At 36.4% G+C, this 22,357-nt stretch overlaps 1 long non-coding RNA gene across 1 annotated transcript; it reads left to right on the forward strand.

Moving 5' to 3' along the window:
* Positions 1–473: 473 nt before the first annotated feature.
* LOC110347760 (uncharacterized) lies at positions 474–21,266 on the forward strand. Its single transcript, XR_002392553.2, has 3 exons — positions 474–837; positions 2,213–2,351; positions 21,124–21,266. It is a non-coding gene; the product is annotated as an uncharacterized LOC110347760 (long non-coding RNA).
* The last annotated feature ends 1,091 nt before the right edge of the window (positions 21,267–22,357 follow it).

Raw genomic sequence — 22,357 nt, forward strand, 5'->3', positions numbered from 1 at the left:
ACTTCAAATCATCTGAAATATACTAAAAAATACATCAAAATAGTTAAAATTTATGGATGGTATTTTAAGAGTTGAGTGAAATAGCACTTGATTACATAGCACTATTACATTTTATATATCTATTCAAATACTTATTCCTTTTTTATTCTACGTATTTAATGCCACGACCCACACAGCATAGGGTCCAAAGCTGAGGAGAGCTGTGGGTGATGAAGAAAATTGAAAAACAATAAGAAAGATGGATACATACCAAGATGATGGTTTAAAGCTGGGACCAGGTGGAGCCATAGCCTGTCGGGAGCTAACGGCCAATGGTTAATGACTGCCTGGGGTCCTGCGCACTCTTTATTCATACTGTAAGACAAACAGGAAGAGAAGGCGGGGTAACTTGTGCTACGTGACCTACGTGGCCTAGGCTGAACTAGCGTGATTGTCTCACGATCAGGGCATGCGCAGAAAGGCAACAAGGAAGAAGGATACATAATGTAACTGTCTCCTGGGGCTGTGCCATCCAGGGTCTATAATCTTATCTAGTCTATGGAGGAGAAAAGGAGTAGGGAGGAGGAGAAGGACCATCTTCCCAGACCATCATCTCGCCCCTTGGGAATTTAATTTTTTTGTTTTTTGGTAATGAAAGTGTTTGCATAGGCTGTATACCTGGTTAGGTTTTATCAGTTTGTATGTGTACTTTGTTTTATTTTTTTCTAAGTAATAGATTTTTGCAATCCCCCAGTGAGATATTAAATTTAATATAAGGAATGGAATTTAATGGATAAAAAAGAACTCTGAGTAACTTCCAGGTGCACTTGTCAAGCAGAGTCTTGACAATTGTTTTGGGTGAGTAAAAATTTATGAGGGAATCAGTTAGCATTTGGAATTAAGGATCCACTCAACGTGGAATAAATGTCCTCTCTATAAATAGCAGACTTAAAAGTGATAATGTACAAAAGATATGGTTTTTTGGTCATGAATTTTTCAGTCTAGTCACCCAGACACCCAGAAATATATGGTCTATTCTTTAATTGTATCCAGTATATCTCCCTAAAGTGATTACTATATCTGCAAAGTCCTTGCCTGATGAAATAGCACTTACTAACCTTAGCAAACAGTGAAAGTGGCAATTAAAATGTGCAGAGCACAGAGTTTTGGTATTTCTCACCAACATTATGGAAAACTATGTCCACAGTTTCAGAGAGGCCTTATAATGCAGCTGTGAAGGCATCTCCAGACTAGATTTTGTGTCCCAATTCTATCATTTATTTACCTGTGTAACCTTAGGGGAGTCACCTAACAATCTTGAACCTTCTTTATTCGATTAGTAAAGTAGGTATAATAATAATATCTACTTCACAGGACTGTAGTCATTATGTATAGTAACATAAATGATGGGTCCTGTACATTGACATAAGCACTGAGGACGTAGTTATTGCTCTGCTGCTGTTGATATTTCCACAGATGAAGATATTTCATCTGGTTCCAAGAAGGGAAAATAGCAAAGATGCTTGAAAGGGCATTTAAAACTGTCCAACTGAATAAAGCTCTTACAGAATTATCATGTAAGCTCACAGCGGTCCTTTCCTTCTGAGACCACATAGCACTTCAAGTAGAAGAATGTTATTAATCTCAACCCTTCAAAATTCAAGCAGTAATACCACTTTGTGAATTTCTTTTAAGAAAATAAAATCAGATGTCTTTCCACAAAACTATTCATGACAATGATATTTAATATCTTGAGTTTCAATAGCCCAAATATGCAATAATAGGGCATGTTTGGGCAAATTATGTCATATCCATTAGCTAGATAATATAATAATTATTTTTTTAAACTTTTATGTTTTACTATGAATGTATTTCTGAAAGAATGTCAAAGGAAACTGAATTTACAAACATATGATTACAATTACTTAAAAATGCATGTGAAAATAAAACTTATAAGGGTTCACATCGAAAAGGTACTAGATATGATGGAATAATATGATGAAATTTTTATTTTACCTCTTTTTTGCTATTCTATAATGTTTCTTTGTTAATTCTGCAATTAAGACAATGAGATCAATGTTTTTTAAAAATAGCACTTGCACATCATGTTTCTGACATTAAAATTTGACAACCTATAAGAGGGCAAAAAATCTTCTAAATATTCAAAAGACCAAGAGAGATGGTAATTATCTACAGCATCACTTCAATATAATTATTGCTACTTTCTTCTTAGTGTTCCTGGAAAAGAAGATGAACATATTACTAGGACATCATGGTATGGATTATGCTAATGCCAGTGAATGGAGCAGACTGGAAAAAGCAGGTTAACAGCACAATGAACAGATGCATTTAGTCTCCAATAAGATTTCCAGGTATACTCTACCTTTATTAGCAGAAGTGCAACTGACTTGCCAGTACTCTGAATATTAGTATTACTCTGGTCAACATTTTATTAATTGTTAATTGATAACATTTCCAGCAAAATAGTCAAGCGTCATTGTCCCTCAGAAGAGAAAAGACCTCTGAATAGCCTTCTTGTAAGTCTACTGGAGACTTATTCCTTGCTCTGAGTTAACTGGGATAGCAACAAGGAGAAGGAAGCAAGCTCAGAGCTTTAGAGCTGAAGGTGCCAAACTGAGCAGATTTAGAAACCAAATGTATTTGTTAATTCCCAAAGTGATTTTAAGAGCAGAATCTTTGAAGGACTGCCAAGTAAAATTAATCCTTTAAAATGATAATGCAAATTTTTAAATCACAATGGAGAACTGTGAGTTTAAAGGGAGCATTTGAATATTTCTGAAATTTTAACTTGAAGCTCACAAAGGCCACCTATAAATGGATGCCCCCACCATTGCTTGAAGTTATAGAAAAAGAAGTTTTGGAGAATCTACAGTTAATATCATTCTAACAAAAAAAGTCCTTATCTATCGTTGTCTGTGTGTGTGTGTGTGTGTCTGTGTGTGTGCGTGCGTGCGCGCGCACGCATGCGCACACATCCTCATGTTCATGCACTTATGCATCAATATGTAACCTTATAACATTTTATCAAAAGATTAATTCTAAATGCCAGTAGTTTGCAATAATCAATGCAGACAACAGAAAGCAGTAATAACTAATTCCTATGCTTGGTCAATGAAGGCAACAGGAAAATTGAAACATAAAATTGTTCTTCAGCAATAACATAATTAAGAATAGATTACTACATGTTTGCTGTTCTTTGCAGGTTTACAAATCTTAAACATCAAAATACATTTTAAAAGTCAGTTTGAATCTCACTGCTTATTTAAAATTATCCATTTAATTAGCCAAAAATATTTAATAAATTATTGTATGCTAAACACTCTGTTGATTCCAAAAATTTCTGTCCATATATATATATATATATATATATATATATATAATCCCTACTCTCCTAGAGGTTTCAGTCTGGTAGAGGGCAGATCTCATGTATGATTAAAAATGTCACTACAAACTATGATGGGTAGAGAAACATAGAGAAATATAAAGTATGCAACAGGTGGACTTGTCATTGCATGGTGCATTAGAGCAGGCTTTCCTGAATAGTTGGATCTGAGCTCTGAAGTACTAGGAGAAATGAACCAGGCAGAGAAAGAAGGGAAGAGCATGGGTACAATACACGACTCATATACCTGGATGTAACTCAGCATTAAAGGATGCTAGATCAAGTAAGTACAAAGGAGTTTGAGTGTGGAATAACAAGAGAAGTTAATAAGAACAAAAACAAAACAGCTTCTTTTTTCCCCATCCTTATATAAAAAAGAGAGGCCAAGATTTAAGTAGTTATTTTATTTCCATCTCTTTGCCTACCTCGTGCCTTTTATGTCCTCTCCTGTCCTCCTAACTCCAGTCTCCCCACAACAGATCTATTGTGTGGTATTAGACTGGTTTGTTTCAGAGAGAGAAGAGAAGGAAAAGTCTTGCCACAAAGAGGTAGATGCCCTGTTTTGGAGGAGCAGGCATAACCCAGACTAGAAAGAAGAGGTTAGGAGTGGGATTTGGTTCATTTTGAACATGGTTTCAGGGGTCAGCTGTTCAATGTAAAAGCATATAGAAGGCAAACAATATGAATCACAAGCTGGAGCACCTCAGTGAGACTTCCTGTGGGTGTGACCAAGCACAGAGGCTATGGCGGTTGGAGGCAGGCAGTGAGATTGACCCAAGGAACCCCGAGAATGGTTTCCACTACATCATGCCCAGCACTACACTAAAAAACTTATTGGGATAATCTCATTTGATTAGCAAAAACGTCTGTAAGTTAAAGACTATTGTTATTCCCATCATACACATAAGGAAAAAGGACAAGGCTGTAAAAGATACGTAATTTGCTTCACAACACATAGCATGTAAATTCAGGAGTTGAGCTCAGTCAATCTGACTCCAGCTTCCTTGCTCTAAATCCAATATACTCTCTAAATTTTTTTCCAATACCTAAGCAGCCAAGTCCTACAGCAGAATCAATTTGTTTATAAAAATGAAGATATTCGCTCCAGTTTTGTATCAAAAATATTGCACCAGCTTAATTTGAAAAGATCATTCTGGAAAACAGACAGTAGAGTGGGGCAAAGATAAATGTAGCAATGTTAGTTGGGACGCCATTAGAAATCCAGGGAGAGATTGGTAGCTTCTCCTAAAGTTAGACCTACGGTTATGAAGTATGAAACCAGACTGAAATGGGCAGCCTTTAGAATTATTTAAGAAGTAAAATCATAGAACATGGTGATGTTGGTGACAGGAGGGTCAGAGAAGCCACTTCCAGGGTCACATCTCTTATTTGTTGCTAAATTCTGTATTTTCTTTTGTGCTAGGTTATTTGCTCTGAAACTCAAGGTGTTTGGGCTGAAGATACAAATTTGGGAGTTATAGATTCTAATCTTCACTGCACTTTTTTTTTTTTTCTTGGTACCAGGGATCAAACTTGGGACCTTGTGCTTGTGAGGCAGGCGGCAGAACCACTGAGCTAAATCCCCAGCCATCTTTACTGTACTTTAAAGTGGTTCTTCCTACCTATAAAAATATATTAGAGCAATTTTTATAAAAATGTCATTGTAAAAAACCTTCTGGTAAAAGTAACAAATTAACAGATCATTTAGTCTCAATCTAATTTAGAAGCAAGAGATATATCTTTATTTTCTGCCCTGGAGATATCTATATATTTTTCAATGCCAAGATTGAAAGTGGAACTAAATGACTCATCACTAAAGTAGGCCAACTGTCTGTAAACTGATGAGAAAATATCAATATGGTCATGCATCCAAGTACAGTCAGCTTCAGAAATAACTTTACCTGTATAAATCTTACATCATTTTCTTAAAAGCCAAAAGACGTGTCTTCTGATGTGTCTTTTAAGATAAGATACTTCCCAGGGTTGATAGGGCTAAATTATTTATCATAATATTAATGCTTTCCCAAAATAACTTACTCAGCAATACTATACTTACTAATACCAACTACAGACTGTCATTTACCTGATTCCTAATAAAATTCCTGCTAGATTACTTCTACTCATATTGTAGTCCTTGTTTCTCCTCCATTTTACCAATGACTATTTAAAGTTTGTTACTGCCTCTACATTCTGACTCCATACTCATGCTTGAACTTTCCTAAACAGATTTCACTGAATTCAAGTACTGTGTGAATTTTTAAAAGACAAGTGGAAGTTTTTGTGATAATAAGTATTTTTGATAAGTAAATAGATAAAGGAGATGGAGAGAACGGTCAAGGAAATGTATACTCGTACCATGCTCACGATCATCTGCTGCATTTCAAACTCAGAAATTCAGATAAAGGAGAAGTTCCATTAAATTCTCCAAGATCAAGAAGTTATGCTTTGCAAAACATGGTTAACTAGCAGGCCTAATCCATACCCCTGGTACAAATTGTTCAGAGATTCCCTATTTTATTTGAATACAGAGGCAAACTCATTATTCAAAAAAAAATACACACAATATGGTACATTTCTGAGTTGGCAAATATATTCCTCATGGCCCTGTCTCTACCCACTCACATCACTAATCAATTCCTGTACCACTCTCCTCAGATACAGAGCAGAGTCTAAAAAACATGAGCACACCACTGTAGATAGCCGCTACTCCAGTGGTGGCAAACCGATGGCACACGTGCTGCAGCAGAATGTTTGTCATCATTGAAAGCTCTAAAAGGTTCACTATCACTGCCCATCACACTGATCAGAAATGAAATATGCCATCCCTGAAAATGTGAAAAGAAATACTGAATGTTTGTTCTAAACTATATATTGTCACTTAGTGGGGTATTTTTTGACAAAGTACACAGCCTTTTTGAGCACACAGACCTTTCCGGACACATGAAGTTGTTGTGATGGACAAATTATTTTTTTCTAAATGTAAAGATGGTTTAAAATGCTGTGAAAAATTATTTCCTACTGCTTTTTATCTATAGCTGTACAGAAGAGGGGAATATAACAAAGTCAAATTTAAATAATTCTAACAAATATTTTATTCAATTTTCTGGAATATTCTCTTTATTTTAAAATACGTATTCTAAAATTTGGTTCCACCTGAGACGGCAGAGTTTCTGAGGGCCATCTGGGGGCTGCTGTGCACTTCCTTTCACACTGTTCCTTTTTGATATTTGCATTTATGTGATTGACCATGTGTGGACTTAAGTAAACAAATCTTCTTGTAAGTGTGTTCCTTGATTGGTGTTTGCATGCTCAAAAGGAAATGGTACTGAGTAAACAGGCATCTTAGCTTCAGCAATGAAGATACAGGAAGGAATCAAGGAGGAAAATCTCTGCTTTGAAGAGATAAAGAAAGCCTATAATCAGAGTTATCCAGGCAAAGGCATTACCTGTGGGAGGCTGCTCTACTTTGTACTCACGTAGCACCTTTCATCCACAAAGCTCAAATCACCTACTATTTATTAAACCCCTTCATGTACATGGACCTCATTGATCCTCTCAGCAGGGTTATGAAAGCATATTATGGACCCCACTATGTGAATATGAAAATGAAGGCACTGGAACTGAAGTGCCTCATCAAAATGCACAAAAGTAAACAAATGAAAAAAATTTAAAACATAAGAATAACTATGGGTGTGATCCAATTTCTTTAGTGTGAGGGCTGATTCTTATTAATTTATTTCCATTAAACCACAAACACTTCCAGCATCAGCCATGTATGCAATAGAGACTCTCTATAGGTAAAGGGCACCTTTTTTTAAAATAATGTTACTTTAAATACCCCTTCCCCTCCCTTCTTTCCAATTGAAAGCACAGAAAAGGTTTATGATTCTCTATCAGGAAAAAAAGCCCACTAGACACTTCACAAAAATCCATAATATTTATTTATTTATTTATTTATTTATTTATTTATTTGAACATGGAGGTAAAACAAGGACAAATGTCCACAAAACACTCTAGCGAGGTTTGCAAATTACAATTCACTTTTCTGCCATAATATGCTTAAAAACTCAGTGGGTGTATTAAATCAAAAGACAAACAAAGCAGGCGCTGCAGTTCCTATATGTCAGACCTTTCCCACCTCAGAATTCTGCTTCTGTCATTTCCCAAAACATTTCTGACATTTTCAATCAAACTGATATACTTATTCTTCCTTCACAGCAAACAAGAACTGTAATGCTACACTCTCTTTTTCCTAAGCAAGAAAAGAGACAAAATAAGTCTTCCTTTCTCATAGAAACTGATAGGAGAGGACAAATACAAGCCCCATCAGTAATTTGCATTTCTTTTGGTTAAATGCTAAAAGTCTCTGGTGTAAACTGGGTAGTAACCAACTCTGAAGAAGTAAGAGAAATTCAAAGTTAAAGTTATTTCATTTGAACACTGACCTTCGACTTAGGAAAAATTTCTGTTTTCCCTCCATTTAGACCCCTTTTGTGAACTGCATGACAAGTCCTTGACCTAATTGTCCCTTGTACTTTAAAAAAAAGGCATACTAGAGTTTCTCATAAATATTTTATAAATCATTTGTTTTTTCTCTTTCTGCATATGTGATTTATTAAGTAAACAACAAAAAGGCACATTTATAAAACAGGTCACAAAGCCTGTTGATGCATACTAGGCGATTTTGTGATAATATTTCCAATTCAGTTGAAATGTATTTTGGAAAGATTCATAAAGTTTTCATAAATAATACATATGTAAAATAAAATTAAACATCAATAACAACAACTAAAAAAACCCTGAGACACTATCATCAGGGATTTTCTGGGTGGTACTTATCTGCCTCTTTTTTATACGAATACACTAACACATACACAATGAAAACAGCTCATATTCAGACAGCAGCTCCACTAAACCGAAAATAACATGACAATTGCTCATCACACACACACGTATGCACACATACACATACATACACACCTTAAAAAAATTAAAAATCACAGAATTCATCACTGGAACAACATCTACTTATAGGAAAGTACTTTGCAAATTAACCTAATATCTTTGGACAATGAGATGGCATGCTTGGCTTTAAGAATTATGCTGCTCAAAATTAGTGAAGGCAGAAAGTTTATTTTGTATTAGAAGATTCACCTGAATGAACAAAACTCACAATGAAACTGTAGCAAACAGTTCTTCATGCTATTTCAAAATTTAATCCTATAGACAAAGGAAGCAGAAAGAAAAGCAAAAGTAGAAGAAAAAAACTCCCCAGTCTATTACTGACAGTTCTCGTGGGTGGCTTGATTTCTCCACCTAGAGTTATCCAGTCCTATGGATTTTTTCCTAGTTATGACTCAGCACCCTATATTCCCTGGAAGTTAAAATTTTAGTGTTGTAAATGTCAAAACTTTGAATTAGTTGTTTCAACATGAACACTTTATTGTGTACATGCACAGTCTCTTGTTTGGGAAACAGGTACACAGGCTGAAATTAGAGATCAGTAAAATACAGGTTTTTATCATTCTGGAAGTAGCAGGCTACTTAGAAATGATTGCTATTCACAGGAAAAGCCACCTATGGGCAAATGAAAGCTATGTGATGAATAAACCAAGATCTCCATAACTCTCTAGGATTACAAGAGTAAAGTTTGCTCATAGATAAATGTTAAACTATTTCTGCACTGTACAGGAAAATGGACAGCACAAGGTAAAATATTTGAGCTTCTTTTAAAAAAAGCAAAACTAAAAATATGTCAGATTTCATAGTCCCATTTCAGAGTACCAAGTCACTCTCTGATAAGAGCAGCGAGTGATCTTATACTTATCCAAGGACCTTGATAAGGTCTACTTACCTTTTCAGTTCTACTGTTGTCCATTCTGTAAGAAAATAAAGTCTAATTTTCTCAATTGTTATATATTTTTGATAAATATATTAAGAGATTAAAATAAAGACATAGAAATTAGATATTAGAGATGTATCAAAGTTTATTTTATCTGGGGTATTATTTATGAGTTCATTTTGTCCTTTAAAATTATTTACTTTTCAACTAACTGCCTATCCATTGATTATCAAATACTCAACACCTGAATTTACTTCTCACAAATGTGGAACTTGCTTGTAAGTTGAAAGGATAAAGGCAATTAAAAAGCTCTCAACATTATATTCACAATCCTGGATATACCTGTACCTTCAACTGTTCGTCTTTTCTCTTTTTATATAAAAAATCTATACAACTCTCTCCCTTGTGCACTAAATATCACTCTATAATAATCAAGAAAATTGTTACAGCAATTGCCCTTTCCAGATCATCAATTTCCACATTTTACTGTAGCATTCTAATTAATACACACATGCACATGTGCACATGCATGCAAATCTTACAGCATCTCTGTGTTGGAATCTCCAGAGAAATAAAACCAATACGAGATGCCAGATAGATAGATAGATAGATAGATAGATAGATAGATAGATACATAGATACATAGATATAGAGAATTGACTCTCAAAATTATGGAGTCTGAGAGAGAATAAAATCTGCAGTAGACTCAGCTAATGACGTAGTTCCAATTTGAAAATGAAGGCATGAGAACAGAAGAGCCAATGGTATATACTCCATTCCCAGTCTGAAGGCCAAAGACTGATATCCCAACTCAAAAACTGTCAGATGGGGCTGGGAATTTAGCTCAGTCATTCCACTGCCTCCTTTGCAAGCTCAAGGTCCCGAGTTCAATCCCCGGTACCCCCCCCCAAAAAAAAGTCAGAAGAAGAGAATACAGAGTCTCCCTTACTCAGTCAGACAAGTTCTACTGAGACCTCCAACAGACTAGATGTGAGATTGGCTTATATAAGAGAGAATAATACATTTTTCTGTCAATATAAATATTAATCTCATTCAGAACACCCTCAAAAACATTCCCAAAACCAATTAACAATCACAATCTCTCCCTGAAAAACAAAAGGAAAATCAATCCTGTACAGGCCCCAATATCCCCTCAAATTGTTTCCATTTAACTGTATTTTTATAGCAAAATTTCTCTAAATATTCATGGATATCTGGGCTTCCAGGCTACCATCTGTCCCACCGCTCCCAGCCCAGAGGAAGGGGCTTCTGAGATTCTGTCCCACTGCTCCTGGCTTAGAAAGGGGCTTCCAGGCCACTGTCCATCCCACTGAGCCCAGCCCAGAGGAAGGGGCTTCAGAGCCTTCGAACCACCACTCCTAGCCCAGAGGAGGGGCTTCCAGGCTGCTGTCTGACTCGCTGCTCTCAACCCAGAGGTAGGGGCTTCTGAGCTGCTGTCCCACTTCTCCCAGCTCAGAGGAGGTGAACTGCATGGGCGCCAACAGCATCCCCCACACCAAGTTGAAAAGAGAAGACATGTAAATAAGTCTCAAAAACAGACTTCCAGATCACCTACAGCAACCCCAAAGGGAAATAAGATGGAACACTCTGATACTCAACCACCTGGACCCACTGAACTGGCAACAAAAGGGGATCTGGAAAAAATGAAATCAGAAATAATTTCTCAGATAACAGCAGAGGTTGTGCTTGCACTGCAAGACATTATTAATAAATCTAGAAAAGAGCTGAGAAACATGATGAAACCCAACATAGGAAAAAAATGGAATCCATAAAACAGATGCAAATAGATTTCCAGGATATCAAAAACTCCACTAAAATTCTACACAGCAGAATGAGTGAATGTGAGGACAGAATTTCAGATATAGAAGATAAGATTGCAATTAGTGACCAGGAAAAGAAAAATTGCTTCAAAATTGTAAGGGAACACAAGAAATCAATCCAGCAGCTGCTAGATGATGCAAAGAAGAATAACATAAGACTGATTGGAATCGATGAAAAAACAAGAGAGAGTGCAGATGACATAAAAAATGTTCACAGAAGTAATGGCAGAAAACTTCTCAAGCAGGGGAAAAGAACTTGACATACAGATAAGTGAAGCATATAGGACTCCAACTAGCGTTGATCAAAAAAAATCTACACATAGACATATAATTGTTCAGATTCCAGAAACTCAACAGAAGAACAAAGTTCTACAAGCAGTTAGAGAAAAGAAACAAATCACATACAAAAGAAAGCCCATCAGAATCACAGCAGACTTCTCAACACAAACCATCAAGGCAAGAAGAGCTTGGAGTCACATATTCCAAGCCCTAAAAGAAAACAGCCTCCAACCCAGATTGGTGTACCCTGCAAAACTATCTTTCAAAATTGATGGAGAAATAAGATACTGTCATGACAAAGAGCACCTTAGGAACTTGGTGAATACCAAACCAGCACTCCAAAACATTTTAGACAATATCCTAGGGACAAACATTGAGGATCACAACCCCAGGAAACCCGGCAGAATGAACCCATATAGTGCAACAAGAAATTAAATGTTATGGGGGAGAACACAACAAAAAGAAAAAGTCATGACAATGATAAGTCAATACATGTCGGTTATAACCATCAATGTTAATGGCCTCAATTCACCAATCAAAAAAAAATAGACTGGCAGAATGGGTCAAGAAGCAAAATCCAACAATATACTGCATACAAGAAACAGACTTAATTCAAAAGGAAACTCATGGACTGAAAGTTAAAGAGTGGAAAACAATACTCCATGCAACGGTAAACTGAAAAAAGCAAGAGTAGCTATCCTCTTTGCAGATCAAGTGGATTTCAAACCAACACTGATTAAGAGAAACAAAGAAGGACACTACATCCTTGTAAAGGGAACAATCCAACAGGAAGAGATGACAATCTTAAATATCTATGCACCAAACACTAGTGCACCCAACTATATAAAACAAATACTAACAAACATGAAAAAATAAGCACGAATTAATAGTAGTGGGGGACCTCAATACCACACTGTCACAGATAGATCAACTAGACAAAAAATGAGTAATGAACTACTAGAACTCAATCAAACTCTTGGACAAATGACAGATGTTTACAGAGTTTCCCACTGCACAAAATCAGAATACACTTTCTTCTCAGCTGCACATGGGTCATTCTCCAAAATAGACCACATACTCACACATAGAACATGTTTAAGTAAGTGCAAAGGAACTGAAGTTATCCCCTGTATATTATCAGACAGTAGTGTGAAGAAATTGGAGATCCATAGCAAAAGAAACTCAAAGAATTTCATAAACACATGGAAATTGAACAACACACTTCTGAATAACCAATGGGTCACAGAGGAAATTAAAGAAGAAATCAGACAGTTCCTTCAATTCAATGACAATGACAATACAACATATTGGAATCTATGGGACACAATGAAAGAAATCTTGCGAGGGAAATTCATAGCAGTGAATATGCTTATTAGGAAAACAGAATGAGCCCAATGAAACAAGCTGATGCTGCACCTCAAGCTTCTAGAAAAAGAAGAAGAGTACAACCCCAAAGCTCATACAAGAGAGCAAATTTTAAAGATCAGAGGAGAAATCAATGCAATGGAGACTAAGAGAATGGTACAAAAAATCAATGAAGACAAGAGTTGGTTCTTCGAAAGAATCAACAAAAGTGACAAACTCTTAGCCAACCTTATCAGAAGAAGGAAAGAAAAGGCCCAAATCCATGCAATTAGGAATGAAGAGGGTGAAATTACAACGGACCCAGCAGAAATCCAGAGGATCATCAATACCTACTTCCAGAACCTATAGGCCAATAAGATGGAAAACACAGAAGAAATGGACAGATTCCTAGATACATATGAATTACCAAAGTTGAATGAAGAAGACCTAAAAATTCTAAACAACCCAATATCAGAAAATGAAATTGAAAATGTAATTAAAAACCTGTCAATGAAGAAATGCTCGGGCCCTGATGGCTTCACTGCTGAATTCTACAAGACATTTAGACAGGAACTATTGCCACTACTGTTGAAACACTTCAATGAAATTGAAAGGGAAGCAATACTCCCAAATTCATTCCTGGAAGCAAGCATCACCTTGATCCCCAAAGCAGAGAAAGACACAACCAAAAAGGAGAACTATAGGCCAATCTTACTAATGAACATAGATGCAAAAATCCTTAATAAGATAATGGCAAACAGAATGCAGAAGATCATCAAGAAGATCAAACACCATGATCAAGTGGGATTCATCCCAGGGATGCAGGGATGGTTCAATATACGTAAATCAATCAGTGTAATACACTATATCAATAGAGCCAAGGACAGAAACCATATGATTATCTCCATAGTTGCAGAAAAAGCATTTGACAAAATCCAACAGGCATTTATGATAAAAACCCTACAAAAAATTGGAATAGATGGTCTCTACCTCAAACTGATAAAAACCGTCTATGAAAAACCAACAGCCAGCATCATACTAAATGGTCAAAAACTGAAATCCTTCACACTAAAATCAAGAACAAGACAAGGATATCCACTATCACCACTCCTGTTCAATATAGCCTTGGAAACATTAGCCACGGCAATTAGACAAGAGAAAGAAATAAAAGGAATAAAGATAGAAACTGAAGAAGTCCAGTTGTCATTATTTGTAGATGACATGATGCTGTACATAGAAGACCCCAAGAACTCCACCAAAAGTCTTCTAGACTTAATAACCAAATTCAGTCAAGTAGCTGGTTACAAGGTCAACACACAAAAATCAATGGCTTTCCTCTACACAAATGACAGACTCACTGAGAGAGAAATAGGGCAAATAATTCCTTACACAATAGCGTCCAAAAAACTGAAATACCAAGAAATCAACCTATCAAAAGAAATCAAAGACCTCCTCTCTGAAAACTATAGCACTCTGAAAAGAGAGTTTGAAGAAGATATCAGAAAATGGACAGACATCCCCTGCTCTTGGGTAGGAAGGATTAATATAGTGAAAATGGCCATACTTCCAAAACTGCTCTATAGATTCAATGCAACTCCAATTGATATCCCAGCATCATACTTCATGGACCTTGAGAAAACAATCCAAAAATTCATTTGGAATGAGAAGAGACCCAGAATAGCAAAAGCAATACTATGAAATAGAGACATGGCAGGGGGTATCACAATCCCCAATCTGCAACTATACTACAAAACTTTACTGTAATAAAAACAGCATGGTACTGGCAAAGAAACAGACCTGAGGACCAGTGGAACAGATCAGAAGATGCAGAAACAACACCAGACACACTCAGCCATCTCATCTTCAATAAAGGAGCCGAACAACCTCACTGGAGGAAAGATAGCCTCTTTGATAAATGGTACTGAAAAAATTGGATTTCACCTTGCCAAAGATTAAAACTAGACCTATATCTCTCGCCATGAACTAAACTAAAATCAAAATGGATTAAAGATCTAAATATTAAAATAGAAACGCTGAACTGGCTGGAACAGAGGTTAGGTAGAACTCTTGAAGACATCAGTGTAGGAAAAGATTTCATGAACAAAACCTCAGTAGCCCATGAACTAGCACAAACAATCAACAAGTGAGATCTCTTCTTATTAAAATGCTTCTGGGGCTGGGGATTTAGCTCAGTGGTTTCACCGCCTGCTGTGTAAACACAAGGACCTGAGTTTGATCCCCAGCGCCAAAAAAAAAAAAAAAAAAATTGCTTCTGCACAGCAAGAGAAACCACCAGCAGTGTGAAGAGACAACCCACAATGTGGGAAAAAATCTTCACCTGTTGTTCCTCAGACAAAGGTCTACTATCTCGAATCTATTAAGAACTTAAAAAGATCAGACCTCCCAAATTTAAAGACCCAATCCAAAAATGGGCATCTGAAATGAACAGACATTTCTCACACAAAGAAGTAGAAATAGCAAATAAATACATGAAAAAATGTTCAACATCACTGGTCATTCGAGAGATGCAAATGAAAACAATGCTGAGATTTCACCTCACTCCAGAAAGAATGGCTGCTATCATGAAATCAACCAATAACAAATGCTGGCAGGGCTGTGGGGAAAGAAGAACCTTGCTCCACTGCTGGTGGGAGTGTAGACTGGTGCAACCACTATGGAAATCAGTATGGAGCTACCTCAAAGTACTAGGACTAGAAGTCCCATTTGACTCTGCTATTCCCCTGCTGGGTATCTTCCCCAAAGAATTAAAGGAATCATACCACAGTGATATATGTGCACCCATGCTCATGGCAGCACAATTTCTACTAGCTAAAACTTGGAAACAGCCCAAATGCCCATCAACTGAAGACTGGATAAAGAAAATGTGTTTTTTTAAATAAAATGGAGTACTACTCAGCCATAAAAAATGAGAAATTAGAGACATTTATTGCTAAATGGATGCACATTGAGGCAATACTCTTAAGTGAAATAAGTAGGACACAGATGTATAAATACCAAATAGTTTCTCTGGTGTGAGAAACTGAAAGTGTAAATAAGGACTAAATGTATAATAGATAATGTGTAATAGGAAGAAAAGGGGCAAAGGGGAAGGAAGTGGGAGGGCTAGGGGAAAGGATAGAAGGGAATGGAATTAATATGAGAAAATGGAAAAATGGAAACAAAGTCTTTGTAAGTAGGGAGGGATGGAGGGGTTGAAGGGAGGGCTGGGCAAGGGTGAAAAATCAGAACCAAGAGAGATTATGTGACGGCGCAAATTTCCAATGACGAATGTCATTATATTGTATACCTAAAATGTACCGATGATTAGAATGAATAATTGATAATGCAAAATAGGAAGAAAAGGTCCAAAGGGGTAGGGGTAGTGGGAGGGGCAGGGGAAAGGAAAGAAGGGAAAGGAAAAATGATGAGAAATGGAAAAAATTGAAACAAAGTTTTTGTAAATAGGGAAGAGTGGAGAGGGTGAAGGGAGGGCTACAAATGGGGAAAAAATAAGAACTAAGATGTATCATGTAAAGTTACAAGTTCCCAATGAGAAATGTAAATGTGTGGTATACCTAAAATGTACCAATAAAAGAATTTAAGTGATATATAAAAGAAAGAAAGATTTATGGATATCTACCATGTCTGCTCTTTCTCTCATTCTCCTCTGAGGCCTTTCTATTTAGTAGGCCATATAACACAGAACTGCTCTTCCACCTTCCTACTGTGCTTAATTTATCTCTGCAAAAATTGTCACCATCTAACTTCTATACCTATTTTTGCCGCCCACACTAGAATACTAATAGAGAATTCTTAGTGCTTTTGATTAGGAAAGAAATAAATATTGAAAGCATATGGAGGTGCTCATTAGCAATAGTTAGAGCAATAGTTATTTTACTGGCCCAAGGTAGGTACTCAATATTTTAAATGAATTAATAAACAAAAATAAAGATCCTTTAAAGAGTGCTCATTTATTTTCTATATATTTACTCCTAAAATAAACCAACTAAGAAAGTGGTGCTACTAACAGATTCAGAAATGAAAGGTTTGTCACTATGTCACATCCCTATGAATCCTTAAAGCACATATACCTTAAAACAATACCACTTCACCTATTCTTAAGGCATCACTAAGATCAACAGAAAGAAGCAAATTTTTGCCTCTTTGGAACTAAAGTTTAAGAGAACATACTAGAGACAGAATGCATGTGTGGAAAGCCATGCATTGTCACTGTCTAACTCTGAGACTTCATTTATTTAATCTTTCTATACATTGTGTTTCTCCCTTATAACAGAGGTGATAGGTTGTCAGTTATTTTATCCATTTTCCAATTCTCTGGGCATTAAAAAAATATTTTCCTCTCCTTCCTGATTTTCCAACAATCTGTTTCCCAACAATGTCCTCAGCCAAATACTTCACTTCATACATTATAGAAACTACAGAGACTAACTATGGAAACCACTGCACTGCCCACCACCTCATTCACAATTTACAGAAGTAGTCTTTCACTTGTTTCCCATACATGAGCTCCTAAGAACAGCATATACATTTGCACTTCTGACCTCATTTCCTCTTGTCTTCCAAAGGACTTCACTCCTACTCTTTAGGTCTACTCTGCATCATCCACTTAGGATTCTTTAATTATTTGTATCAGCATACTAGTGTTTTTTATATCTCTGATCTTGGCAGTTTTCTTTTCTTTTTTTTTTTCTTTATACCAGGGAATGAACTTGGGACCTTGCGCTTGCAATGCAGGAGGCAGAACCACTGAGCTAAATCCCCGACTATACCTCTGATCTTAAACAACATACCAACACAGTAATAGTACCTATTAACAGTGGAAAACCTTCCATCATATAACTATATCATAATTCATTTTATCACTCTCATATTAATGGACATTTTATAACATTTCCAGTTTTGGTTCCTTTGAATTTTTAAATTAATCTCCCGTAAACGTTTTATGTATATGCTTTGGTAAATATATATAAAAGTATTTTTCTAAGTTAAATACTGACTAATGATATTACTGGAGCCTAGGTTGTGCACATATTCAATTTTATAAGATAATAGAAAATTATTTTCAGAATTATACCAATTTACATCCCATAAACAGTGTAAATTGCTCTCTATTGTCACCAAAGCGTTATTTTTAGGTTGTTTGATGTTTGCCAATCTGCTAAGTATCAAATGATTACTTATTATTTTAATTGGCATTATAATTATTAAGGAGATTGAGTATCTTTTAATAAGTTAATAAAAGACTTATGTTTTTCTCTCTGAAATATGCCTGTTTATGTCTTGGTCCTGTTCTCTGTGGAACTGTCTTTTTCTTACTAATCATTTTAAGAGTTCTCTACATATTCTAGATGCTCATCTACTCATTTGTTCAATATGTGTGTTATGAATGTATACTCCCAGTTTGAAGTTTGTCTTTGATGAAAAAAGTTTAATTAATAGTACCCAAGTTGATCCTGTTCTCCTTTACAGAATGTGTATTTACACCATTGCTTACAGACTTGCTAATGTGGCTGGCTGGTAAAGAGCATAATTTCTATGGTTAGACTGCTGAGTTTGGGTCCTGGCTCCATCTCTCACTAACAATACAATCATAGGTACTTAGCTTTATGTACATCAACTGCTTCATCTGCACAGCAGGGGTCACCTTATGAAGATTAAATGTTCTAATATGTTTAACTTACTAAAACTGCAGTTAACATTTTAAATATTTAATTCTGATTGGCTGTTTTTATTTAAGAAATTCCCACTACTTGTTTATAATATATTTTCTTATATTTTCTTCTAAAAGATTTAAAATTTAAATTGCATATTTAAATCTATAATCCAACTATTTTTTTATATTTCTATAGTGTGAATATGAGCCCACAAAAATATGTAAAGTGCTTCACAAATATTTGTCAGGTAAAAGGGCTGAAGACCAAGACCAGACCAGGCCACAACAACCCTTTATTAGGGGAATAGATCTGCCAGGCTGTCTCTGAACAAAGGAGAGACAAAAGCAATATGTCCAGGGCAGGGAGAGTCTTTTATAGAGAGGGGTGGGGTTTGTAGGGGCTGAGGTGGGGTTGAGTGAGGTAGTGACTAGGGAATGGAGGACCCGGTGATGTCACTAGATGGTAGAAGGTGAGCGAGTATTAGGTTACTTTCTAGGTGGGAACAGGGGCATACTGGGAAGAAGGGTTTATTCTTTGGTGGGAGCAACCATCTTGGCAAGATATCACACAGGGGAGGGGGCAAGGCACAATAGGAAGAGGGCAGCTACTATACATAATAGCTGCTGAGGTAGTGGGAAACCTATCAATATTATGCCATTTTTGCTTAGGTACAAGAGGTCATGTTTGTGTTGTACTAATACATATGTTGCAGGAGCACCTGCTTCTGCAATATTTGATACATTGACTTCTTGTTTATTAACTTATCTAGGCATGCACAGTTCATCTCTGCCCTCCCATTGACTGTTTCTCCTTAGTTTCTTTACAGATGCTAGCTCCTGATTCAACCTCATTCCAGTTGAATTCTAGTCCTCTCTTTTCTGGATACTCTGTAAACTAGAGTCAGATTATTTAGGCTCACATTATAACTTTTTCATTTCATACTAAGAATGTAACTGAGGTAGTTAATGTCTGTGTGCTTCGGTTCACCATCAGTATATTGATACAATAGCATTTCCTATCTTGTAGGTTTCTTATGAGCATTAAATAAATTAATGCATATAAATCACTAAGAACAATATCTGGTCTTCAGTAGGTACTGAAAAATGCTATTATTTTCTAAAATATTTCAACTTCAAAAAACTAAACTGACTGCTGAAGATCCTTTGATCTTTACATTTAGTCAGCTCAGAAATTGCCCTAAGATTTACACTGCTAGCTGCTTTCTTGGCTCTTCATGTTTAGGTGTATGACAAGCATCTTAACTGTAGCCTGACCAAAGCCGAACTCTTGACCAAATCCAAGTTTTTCTTCTCAGCAAGAATGAAACCACCATGCATTCCATTTATTCAAGCTAAAACTTCAGTCAGCCTGGATTTCTTTGATATTTTCCTTATATCCAAACTGATTAATTATACTTTCAAAAGATCTCTCAGATGAGTATTTCTCCCTAAATCCACTCCTGAAAATGGTCAAATGTGAACCACAACTGATGCTCAGCTCTTCTCCCTGATCCGTGAGTCTGAGGCAGTCCGTGACCCCTACCCCGGTTTGCCAAAGACATTCTGCAGCTCTGCACAGCAACAAATTCAAACTCCTTTCAGTGGACTGCAAAGGCCCTAGCACATCTAAATTTTTTAAATTTATTTTTCTAAGTTCCTCCTTTTGTACTCACTGGTTATCAAAAAGCCCAAGCCTGGATCTTAAACTTTCTGGATCTTAAATTCATGAACTCATCCTTGCCTCTGGAAATTCGCATTGATAACTTGGAATGGCTTAACATCAGGTCTGTGCAGGGCTTCTTTTTTCTCATCAGGTCCCAACTCAAAAGGATACTTCCTCCAAGATGCCTTCCTTGACAGCCCTAGTTAAAACTCCCCCACCTCCAACTATTTTTTTTTTTTACTTATTTGTATCTAAAACTTTTGTATTTACTCCTGCATTTTCTGTGTCTCTCAACTAGAAGTAAGTTGAGGGTAGCAATTTAGTGTTATTGTGATAATCCCTAGAACAGTGCCTGATATACACATAATCAGTTCCCAATACTAATAATTGAATGACTGTTGGATCTTGTCCTTAAGACTTTATAGGCAGTTTTTCCTTGAGTAGGAGACATACAATATCCTTGTATAATATATACACCATTGAGGTGAAGGATATATACTTTCTATTTTATAGATAAAACTAGACACAAAGCTAGTAAGTGCTAGAAGTCGAATTCAGAACTACATCTTGTTTATCATTCAATCTCCTATTGTGTAATATATCAATAAATGTTGAATAAATATTTGTGTATTTACATAGATAAATACATAAAAATTTGAGAGAATGTAAAGAAAAAGAAAAAGGACAAAGAGACATTTTTAGAGTCCTCCACACTATCACATGAACTTCAGAAGGTCAGAATTAAGCATCAGAATTCACACCCCAATGGAATCTATAAGAAAATTTGTTGCAACTTCCTGAGAAGTGCCTCTGTATACAATTGTTGTGAAAAATGCTATAAAAATGTAAAGTTGTTCTTCACACCTTTGCTTAGTGTTTTTTGTCTCCGTTTGTCAAGTTGCAGCCTACACAAGACCACAGAGCTTTATGTAATTTAAACTTACAGAAATATAAATCTGATTTATCAGGAAAAAATGAGGGATTTTTCCAAAAGAAACCCCAAAATTTGGAGGCCTATCAATGGTGTCCCACAAATTTACATGTCAGAAATCCACATGGTATTCTTCCTCTATAACTATAGGTCACTTGCCTTTCCAGGATTTCTATCAGGATCACAAGAAACCAGATAGGAGCAAGACCAGGAAATGAGGGCCCATACTGCCCATGAGGGACATTGCTGCCCTGAAGGACAGAGATTCAGGAAGACTGTAAGAGGATCAGCTTTAATTTCAACTTCTTTAGTAAGGTTTTTGTAAAGTTTTGTAATAATTAAAATGTTTTTAAATTATAAACATGAAATAATTTTCTAAACCCCCAAATCTGCTAAGCCTAGCAGACTGTTACACTTAGAAAACAGAAATGGGTCTATTGATTGTCTTACTGCCATAGGTGTCCTTGGTTCTCAAGCTATTGGATTACTCAAACTATCAGAGCTGTGTGGCTGTCCATGGAGCCAGGACTAATGAGAGACAAAGTTGAGTAAGGAAAACAAGAAGAGGCAAAATGGAATAGAGAAAGAGTATGTGGAAGTGGGTGGCAGAGGGATCTCTAACCAAACTCTGCCCTTCATAGCATCACAGCTCCTCCCCCAACCACTCAGATCTTTTTACCATTTCTATTCATCCTTCTCTAGCTTTCACGTTGCTTTTGCCTCCAACTTTTCCATGCATGTGACTCTCCTTCCTCAGGCTGCCCTCAAGTTGCTGGAGCCTCTTGTCTCCAAACATAGAGCCTCCAAAGTGCCTAGGAGTTTACATTGCCCCTCCCCAAAGCCTGGAACAGCCAGTCCAATGGTGGAAGCCAAGCCTCCTGGCCTCAAGCTGGAGTAAACCCAGAGGGGAGCCTTGAACTTCAGAATTCTCCTGGGGATCCAAGTGTAGTTACTTTCTATGTGTCTTTGCTCCAACTTACACCCTTGCTTGCCTTCTTTCTCTACTTTTGCATTCCAACTCCTTTACCAGTTTCTCCTGGAAGTACTTTCTTAACAAATTACTTGTATTGGATTCTTTGAATTAGGGCTACTTCTGGGGAACCCAACATAATAAAATATAGTACTTCAAAGGTTTAGGTTGAGGACTAAATAAAATATTATTGTACCTAGGAATGGCATGCCATACATAATAGACCCTTGATGAATGACAACTACTTTTTTATTCTTGAAGAAAGGAGTAGAAATTTGTTTAATCAAATTTACAGCCTCTTGTAAATCCAACTTGGGCCCTCATGGTGTGATATACCTGAAAAATGCAGTTCTCATCCAACAAAACTAAGAGTCCCGGTTCTTTATAAGCAGGTCCCTAGCTATATGTAACACTGTCCCCTCCCCACAAAC

The sequence above is a fragment of the Heterocephalus glaber genome, unplaced genomic scaffold, assembly GCF_053883595.1.
Source record: "Heterocephalus glaber isolate CG9 unplaced genomic scaffold, H.glaber_assembly_v1.0 deba00001481, whole genome shotgun sequence".
NCBI lineage: Eukaryota > Metazoa > Chordata > Mammalia > Rodentia > Bathyergidae > Heterocephalus > Heterocephalus glaber.